Raw genomic sequence first — 10017 nt, 5'->3', positions numbered from 1 at the left:
GTTGAACATGCTATGTCGTTTTTCAAGTGCTTGTTTGTGCCTCCTGCGAAGAGTATGGATTTGTGTGTAATATCTGTCAGAATATAGACGCAAAAATTACTGCAAAGAATACAGTTGATATTATACCTCTATTAAATCTTCTGAAAGAAGCTTCGGAACAATATGTGAGTGTGAGAACTTCTGATACTGCTCACCTATGTAAAATCTGCTTCAAGGAAGAAAGGGGAGTACTGTTCTTTCTCTGCAGAGATATTGCTGCTAGCATCGGATGTCGACCTACCCTTCCTTTGTGTGCCGTGTGTCAGAGACCTGTTTTAGCTACGAAAAGAGCATTTTTGACGAAAGCAACGATGTTGTAAGAGATACTGTTATTTTATGATGTATTTTTTAAACGTCGTTAATAAACATTGTGAAGAACAAAAGCATTGTCATTGAAAAGCATTCGTTTTGGTTTTTTTTCCCTACATCAAGCACACGTAAGACCGCTCTTAATATGGAAGCTATGATTATACTGTATTCTTAACACCTCCTGACCTTCATTGAAGAATAGTCACTTAACATAGCATTGACAGACAATATCACTGCTCTGTCAATGTATTCAGTCTTCCATGGGGTTAAAAAACTTACTTCATTTCAGCAGAGTACTGTTGTTAATACCTGTGCTACACAGTTCCATATGATATGGTAACAAGTGGTTTGCGAGATGTACACACTACTAAGCTTGTAGCGACTAGATACTGTATAGGGGTGTGTTGCAGGGAGAAAGAGAAAATCTGAGTGCTGCCTGCAGTCATGTATCATATCAAATTAGTAAAAAGCAATACATAACAGATGTAATCTGATATGGTTCTTTAATGTATGCAATAGATGTTGGGCAGTTGTATGGTATCCTGTATCAGTACTTTAACAGACGAAAGTCTATGCGCTCTACAGACATTGTACCATTTCCCATAGTCAGATTAGGAGGCGTATTAGGGAAATTGGTGAGGATGCATGGATGCAGAGGAAATATAAGAAACTCACCTAAAGCAGAACTGGTTGATGTTGAAACGGAGCTTGTGCCTGTACTATTGCAGTGTCCTTCTATAACATGACTACTAGCTTATGGAATTGGGTAAAGGCGAGGTTTTTTTTAACAGAATGGATATTTGCGACTACCTAACGAATGGCAGAACAGTTTACATATTCTTCCGCTAAGAAGAACATGGTTTTTAAAAGCTGATTTATTACTATGGAACTGGATGGACTGTTCGAGTTTGATCCTGTCTAAATGCTAGCGATATGGAAGTACATTTTAAAAATCAGTATGGGACGTATATGGTACAGATGACTGTGGTTTTAATGTAATATTGCTTAATGATGGCAGTGAGCATCTTACACAGCATCCTTGCACTTAAATAGCCCTGACAGACGTTTGGATCCTATGTTACTCGCACTCGATTCCACTGAATCGTTGGATCAGTGGGTATTCTTTTGCTCGTTAGCAAATTACATTTCTAAGTTAGGAGGGAGTCTATACGCAGGTAATGGCGTGGAAGACTCTAGTTTCAATGGAATTTTTTTTCATTGTGGGAGGGAGTACTACAAACAGCATCACTGTACTTAAATAGCCGTGACCGACTTTTGGAAATTAAGTTACACGCATCTGATTCTATTGCTCTACTGCGTGAATGGATATTTTCTTCGTAAGCAAACTACACACACACACACACACACACACACACACACACACACACACACACAGGCACGCACGCACGCACACATAGACAGCAACACTGTGTTTAAATCGGAGCATTATCGTACTTAAATAGGACTGAAAGACATTTGGAAACTATGCGACAGTATTTCGCAAATAATTGTGTTTTGTAAGCTTTGGATTCCGCGTTTATTGCACCCAAAATCTCTTAGAGTAGGCATACCATCGTGCATTGAACTTTCGTAGATCTTAGAATGCTTGGAGTGATCTAAACCACAATCAGCACATCACACTCTCAATGCTTCCACTATCTTAAGCAACGCAGTGCCACTGATCTACTCTCACACCACTGAAGCCCATACCGTTTTCTGCAAACTGTGTGTGTGTGTGTGTGTGTGTGTGTGTGTGTGTGTGTGTGTGTGTTAACGACTCTTTGATGCTTTAGAAATATGTTCTGCGATGTCTCTCGAGCTGTTAATTTCAACGTCGCAACACCAAACACAATAAGAACTGATGCACTAACACTGCTGTTGTCGAAGGTAGGAATAGCGAGACAAAATGCAGTGTACTTAGCCGTCAGGTGCCCTTCGTATGTGTCAATTTGTTGCACAGCTACTCCCACTCTATTTGAACGAGGACCACCCTCGTGCCTCACCATACAATCTCAATTTCCACTTCAGCATTGAGGTCACTGACAGCTGCTATCCCGACATTGACAGGGATAGACCAGTTTGTTGTTGAGCAATACGCTATGTGATCCACAGTATCTGGACACCCCAAAGACATACGTTTTTCCTATTAGGTGCATTGTGCTGCCACCTACTGCCTTACACCATATTAGCCACCTCAGTAGTCATTACACATCGTGAGAGAGGAGAATGGACTTCGAACGTGGTCAGGTGATTAGGTGTCACCTGGGTCATACGTCTGTACGCGAGATTGCCACACTCCTAAACATCCCTAAGTCCACTGTTTCCGATGTAATAGTGAAGTGGAAACGTGAAGGGACACGAAGGCCTACAGCACAAAAGCGTACAGACCGACCTCGTCTATTGACTGACTGAGACTGCCGACAGTTTAAGATGGTTGTAATGTGTAATAGGCAAACATCTATTCAGACCATCACACAGGAATTCCAGATTGCGTCAGGATCCACTGCAAGTACGATGACAGTTAGGCGGGAGGTATGAAAACTTGGATTTCATGGTCGAGAGGCTGCTCCTAAGCCACACATCAAGCCGGTAAATGCCAAATGATGCCTCGCTTCGTATAAGGAGCGTAAACATTTGGCCATTGAACAGTGAAAAAACGTTGTGTGGAGTGACGAATCACGGTACACAATGTGGTGAACAGATGGTAGGATGTGGGTATGACGAATGCCCAGTGAACGTCATCTGCCAGCGTGTGTGGCGTCAATATTAAAATTCGAAGGCTTGTTGTTTTGGGTGGCACTATCACAGCACAGGCCTTCATTGATGTTTTAAGCACCTTCTTACTTCCCACTTTTGAAGAGCAATTGTGGAATGGTGATTGCATCTTTCAACACGACCGAGCACCTGTTCATAGTGCTCGGCCTGTGGTGGAATGGCTACACGACAATAACATCCCTTTAATGGACTGGCCTGCTCAGAGTCCTGACCTGAATCCTACAGAACACCTTTGGGATGTTTTGGAACGCCGACTTCATGGCAGACCTCACCGACCAGCATCGATACCTCTCCTCAGTGCAGCACTCCGTGAAGAATGGGGTGCCATTCCCCAAGAAACCTTCCAGCACCTAACTGAACGTTTGCCTGCGAGAGTGGAAGTGTCATCAAGGATAAGGGTGGGCCAACACCATATTGAATTCCAGCATTACCGATGGAGGGTGCCACGAACTTTAAAGTAATTTTCAGCCAGGTGTCCGGATACTTTTGATCACATAGTGTACATGCTGGTGCACAGTAACATCGATTCGACATCGTAGTCGCCGTCTAACAATCATGTGAGTTCTCATATTTTCGTTTTACGTGGCTGATCTGCGAAACAAAAGCATCCTGTGTGTGCTGCTAGGATTATATAGGTTGGCATACTCCATCCCGATATGTAACGGGAAAAAAGTCTTTGTGAAAGACGACATATTTCTTCCTGATACGTAAGGGTAGATTAGGACATGTATAGAGATATAAAGGCAACCTTTTTGCTCGATCAGTGCTTGACAAGATAATCGATGGTACTGGTGCAATGTACCCTCCATCATGCACTGTAGAGAGGCTTGCGGTGTATTTGTTTTATATTTAGTATGTTCACAGGCGATACAGTGGTCCACAGGTATGCGGGGAGACCTATGGTTGGACTGATACTTGAGCTAAATGTAGCTAAATGTGTACGAGTAAGCAGCCGGAGCGATCTGAAGACGAATGCTTATGTCGGGCTCAGATACATTTATCGGTATCTTCAGGGAAGTAACCCAAACATTACGAACCGACAGGCCGTCTTAAGTGAGTCAGGGGGCAAGCTGCAAAGCACAACTCACGCCTTGTCCTCAGAGTTTTACTTCCGCCGTTAAATCTCCTACGGTGCACGTAAACAGTTTCACCTCTTGAAGCCTGTCAGAAGTTCTTGCTATAACTTTAGGTATGGGACATTCCCTGCAATACGTATTTAAATGTAGTCTGCGGTCTATAAGGGAGATGCGACACCGGTAGGCTACAGCGATTTGCCGAGGCTTGAGGATTGATGGGAGTTGTAAATGACTGTGGATAAATACACTACTGGCCATTAAAATTGCTACACCACGAGAATGACGTGCTACAGACGCGAAATTTAACCGACAGGAAGAAGATGCTGTGATATGCAAATGATTAGCTTTTCAGAGCATTCACACAAGGTTGGCATCGGTGGCGACACCTACAACGTGCTGACATGAGGAAAGTTTCCAACCGATTTCTCATACACAAACAGCAGTTGACCGGCATAGCCTGGTGAAACGTTGGCTCTGAGCACTATGGGACTTAACATCTGAGGTCATCAGTCCCCTAGAACTTAGAACCACTTAAACCTAACTACCTAAGGACATAACACACATCCATGCCCGAGGCAGGATTCGAACCTGCGACCGTAGCAGCCACGCTATCCCGGACTGAAGCGCCAGAACCGCTCGGCCACCGCGGTTGGTGAAACGTTGTTGTGATGCCTCGAGTAGGGAGGAGAAATGCGTACCATCACGTTTCCGACTTTGATAAAGGTCGGATTGTAGCCTATCGCGATTGAGGTTTATCGTATCGCGACATTGCTGCTCGCGTTGGTCGAGATCCAGTGACTGTTAGCAGAATATGGAATCGGTGGGTTCAGTAGGGTAATACGGAACGCCGTGCTGGATCCCAACGGCCTCGTATCACTAGCAGTCGAGATGACAGGCATCTTATCCTCATGGCTGAAACGGATCGTGCAGCCACATCTCGATCCCTGAGTCAACAGATGGGGACGTTTGCAAGACAACAACCATCTGCACGAACAGTTCGACAACGTTTGCAGCAGCTTGGACTATCATCGCGGAGACCATGGCTGCGGTTACCCTTGACGCTGCATCACAGACAGGAGCGCCTGCGATGGTGTACTCAACGACGACCCTGGGTGCACGAATGGCCAAATGTTATTTTTTCGAATGTATCAATGCGAGCAAGAGGTGACCGAGACGTGTAATCAATGGCACCCCATACCATCACGCCAGTATGGCGATGCCGAATACACACTTCCACTGTGCGTTCACCGCGATGTCGCCAAACACGGATGCGACCATCATGATGCTGTAACCAGAACCTAGATTCATCCGAAAAAATGACGTTTTGCCATTCGTGCACCCAGGTTCGTCGTTGAGTACACCATCGCAGGCGCTACTGTCTGTGATGCACCGTCAAGGGTAACCGCAACCATGGTCTCCAAACTGATAGTCCATGCTGCTGCAAACGTCGTCGAACTATTCGTGCAGATGGTTGTTGTGTTACAAACGTCCCCATCTGTTGACTCAGGGATCGAGACGTGGCTGCACGATCCGTTACAGCCATGCGGATAAGATGCCTGTCATCTCGACTGGCAGTGATCGATGCCGTTGGGATCCAGCACGGCGTTCCGTATTACCCTCCTGAACCCACCGATTCCATATTCTGCTAACGGTCATTGGATCTCGACTAACCCGAGCAACAATGTCGCAATACGATAAACCGCAATAGCGATAGGCTACAATCCGACCTTTATCAAAGTCGGAAACGTGATGGTACGCATTTCTCCTCCTTACACGAGGCATCACAACAGCGTTTCACCAGGCAACGCCGGTCAACTGCTGTTTGTGCGTGAGAAATCGGTTGGAAACTTTCCTCATGTCAGCAAGTTCTAGGTGTCGCCACTTGCGCCAACCTTGTGTGAATGCTCTGAAAAGCTAATCATTTGCATATCACAGCATCTTCTTCCTGTTGGTTAAATTTCGCCTCTGTATCACGTCATCTTCGTGGTGTAGCAGTTTTAAAGACTAGTTGTGTGGATGAATGAAATGGCCACGAAAAAGGATCACGCAAACAGTCAAACTGCGTTACGATCTGAAATGTCTTGAGTGCAAAAGAAACTAAACGCAAGTTACAAGGGTCCATACCGCATTGAATGCAAATATCCAGTTAACCGAAGCTCAAAGGAATGTAGCAACTGAGCTAGCGAAATTTTCTGAGGCACATAAACATATACTGGAAGAATTCGGAAGTCCAAGTATCCGACATCAAAACGTGTTAAGAAATTCGTCATAGCTTGGTTTCCGTTAGCAAACAGTTTAAGATTTGTTCCTTATAGACTGACGTTTTGTTACGAGCGAGGCTCGTTAAAACCTAATTCCAGTAACATTATTTTTATAGCTATTCCACCGGAATCGATGGAAACATTAGTTGAAAGCGGAAATTCCATATAGGAGGTTTCACTGATTTGAAAAAAAAAATTGTAAATTGAAATTTGTTTCTTTCTCTCTCTTCTCTCTCATGTTGTTGTTGTGGTCTTCAGTCCTGAGACTGGTTTGATGCAGCTCTCCATGCTACTCTATCCTGTGCAAGCTTTTTCATCTCCCAGTACCTACTGCAACCTACATCCTTCTGAATCTGCTTAGTGTATTCATCTCTTGGTCTCCCTCTACGATTTTTACCCTCCACGCTGCCCTCCAATACTAAATTGGTGATCCCTTGATGCCTCAGAACATGTCCTACCAACCGATCCCTTCTTCTAGTCAAGTTGTGCCACAAACTTCTCTTCTCCCCAATCCTAATCAATACTTCCTCATTAGTTATGTGATCTACCCATCTAATCTTCAGCATTCTTCTGTAGCACCACATTTCGAAAGCTTCTATTCTCTTCTTGTCCAAACTATTTATCGTCCATGTTTCACTTCCATACATGGCTACACTCCATACGAATACTTTCAGAAATGACTTCCTGACACTTAAATCTATACTGGATGTTAACAAATTTCTCTTCTTCAGAAACGCTTTCCTTGCCATTGCCAGCCTACATTTTATATCCTCTCTACTTCGACCATCATCAGTTATTTTGCTCCCCAAATAGCAAAACTCCTTTACTACTTTAAGTGCCTCATTTCCTAATCTAATTCCCTCAGCATCACCCGACTTAATTAGACTACATTCCATTATCCTTGTTTTGCTTTTGTTGATGTTCATCTTATATCCTCCTTTCAAGACACTGTCCATTCCATTCAACTGCTCTTCCAAGTCCTTTGCTGTCTCTGACAGAATTACAATGTCATCGGCGAACCTCAAGGTTTTTATTTCTTCTCCATGAATTTTAATACCTACTCCGAATTTTTCTTTTGTTTCCTTTACTGCTTGCTCAATATACAGATTGAACAACATCGGGGAGAGGCTACAACCCTGTCTTACTCCCTTCCCAACCACTGCTTCCCTTTCATGTCCCTCGACTCTTATAACTGCCATCTGGTTTCTGTACAAATTGTAAATAGCCTTTCGCTCCCTGTATTTTACCCCTGCCACCTTTAGAATTTGAAAGAGAGTATTCCAGTCAACATTGTCAAAAGCTTTCTCTAAGTCTACAAATGCTAGAAACGTAGGTTTGCCTTTCCTTAATCTTTCTTCTAAGATAAGTCGTAAGGTCAGTATTGCCTCACGTGTTCCAGTGTTTCTACGGAATCCAAACTGATCTTCCCCGAGGTTGGCTTCTACTAGTTTTTCCATTCGTCTGTAAAGAATTCGTGTTAGTATTTTGCAGCTGTGACTTATTAAGCTGATAGTTCAGTAATTTTCACATCTGTCAACACCTGCTTTCTTTGGGATTGGAATTATTATATTCTTCTTGAAGTCTGAGGGTATTTCGCCTGTTTCATACATCTTGCTCACCAGATGGTAGAGTTTTGTCAGGACTGGCTCTCCCATGGCCGTCAGTAGATCCAATGGAATATTGTCTACTCCGGGGGCCTTGTTTCGACTCAGGTCTTTCAGTGCTCTGTCAAACTCTTCACGCAGTATCATATCTCCCATTTCATCTTCATCTACATCCTCTTCCATTTCCATAATATTGTCCTCAAGTACATCGCCCTTGTATAGACCCTCTATATACTCCTTCCACCTTTCTGCTTTCCCTTCTTTGCTTAGAACTGGGTTTCCATCTGAGCTCTTGATATTCATACAAGTCGTTCTCTTATCTCCAAAGGTCTCTTTAATTTTCCTGTAGGCGGTATCTATCTTACCCCTAGTGAGATAGGCCTCTACATCCTTACATTTGTCCTCTAGCCATCCCTGCTTAGCCATTTTGCACTTCCTGTCGATCTCATTTTTGAGACGTTTGTATTCCTTTTTGCCTGTTTCACTTACTGCATTTTTATATTTTCTCCTTTCATCAATTAAATTCAATATTTCTTCTGTTACCCAAGGATTTCTACTAGCCCTCGTCTTTTTACCTACTTGATCCTCTGCTGCCTTCACTACTTCATCCTTCAAAGCTACCCATTCTTCTTCTACTGTATTTATTTCCCCCATTCCTGTCAATTGCTCCCTTATGCTCTCCCTGAATCTCTGTACAACCTCTGGTTCTTTTAGTTTATCCAGGTCCCATCTCCTTAAATTCCCACCTTTTTGCAGTTTCTTCAGTTTTAATTTACAGGTCATAACCAATAGATTGTGGTCAGAGTCCACATCTGCCCCTGGAAATGTCTTACAATTTAAAACCTGGTTCCTAAATCTCTGTCTTACCATTATATAATCTATCTGATACCTTTTAGTATCTCCAGGGTTCTTCCATGTATACAACCTTCTTTCATGATTCTTAAACCAAGTGTTAGTTATGATTATGTTGTGCTCTGTGCAAAATTCGACCAGGCGGCTTCCTCTTTCATTTCTGTCCCCCAATCCATATTCACCTACTATGTTTCCTTCTCTCCCTTTTCCTACACTCGAATTCCAGTCACCCATGACTATTAAATTTTCGTCTCCCTTCACAATCTGAATAATTTCTTTTATTTCATCATACATTTCTTCAATTTCTTCGTCATCTGCAGAGCTAGTTGGCATATAAACTTGTACTACTGTAGTAGGCGTGGGCTTCGTATCTATCTTGGCCACAATAATGCGTTCACTATGCTGTTTGTAGTAGCTTACCCGCATTCCTATTTTCCTATTCATTATTAAACCTACTCCTGCATTACCCCTATTTGATTTTGTGTTTATAACCCTGTAGTCACCTGACCAGAAGTCTTGTTCCTCCTGCCACCGAACTTCACTAATTCCCACTATATCTAACTTCAACCTATCCATTTCCCTTTTTAAATTTTCTAACCTACCTGCCCGATTAAGGGATCTGACATTCCACGCTCCGATCCGTAGAACGCCAGTTTTCTTTCTCCTGATAACGACATCCTCTTGAGTAGTCCCCGCCCGGAGATCCGAATGGGGGACTATTTTACCTCCGGAATATTTTACCCAAGAGGACGCCATCATCATGTAATCATACAGTAAAGCTGCATGCCCTCGGGAAAAATTACGGCTGTAGTTTCCCCTTGCTTTCAGCCGTTCGCAGTACCAGCACAGCAAGGCCGTTTTGGTTATTGTTACAAGGCCAGATCAGTCAATCATCCAGACTGTTGCCCTTGCAACTACTGAAAAGGCTGCTGCCCCTCTTCAGGAACCACACGTTTGTCTGGCCTCTCAACAGATACCCCTCCGTTGTGGTTGCACCTACGGTACGGCTATCTGTATCGCTGAGGCACGCAAGCCTCCCCACCAACGGCAAGGTCCATGGTTCATGGGGGGGGCTTCTCTCTCATATGACGTGCTAATGGA

Source organism: Schistocerca serialis, chromosome 4 (assembly GCF_023864345.2).
Source record: "Schistocerca serialis cubense isolate TAMUIC-IGC-003099 chromosome 4, iqSchSeri2.2, whole genome shotgun sequence".
Taxonomy (NCBI): domain Eukaryota; kingdom Metazoa; phylum Arthropoda; class Insecta; order Orthoptera; family Acrididae; genus Schistocerca; species Schistocerca serialis.
Note: the sequence above shows the minus strand (reverse complement) of the source record.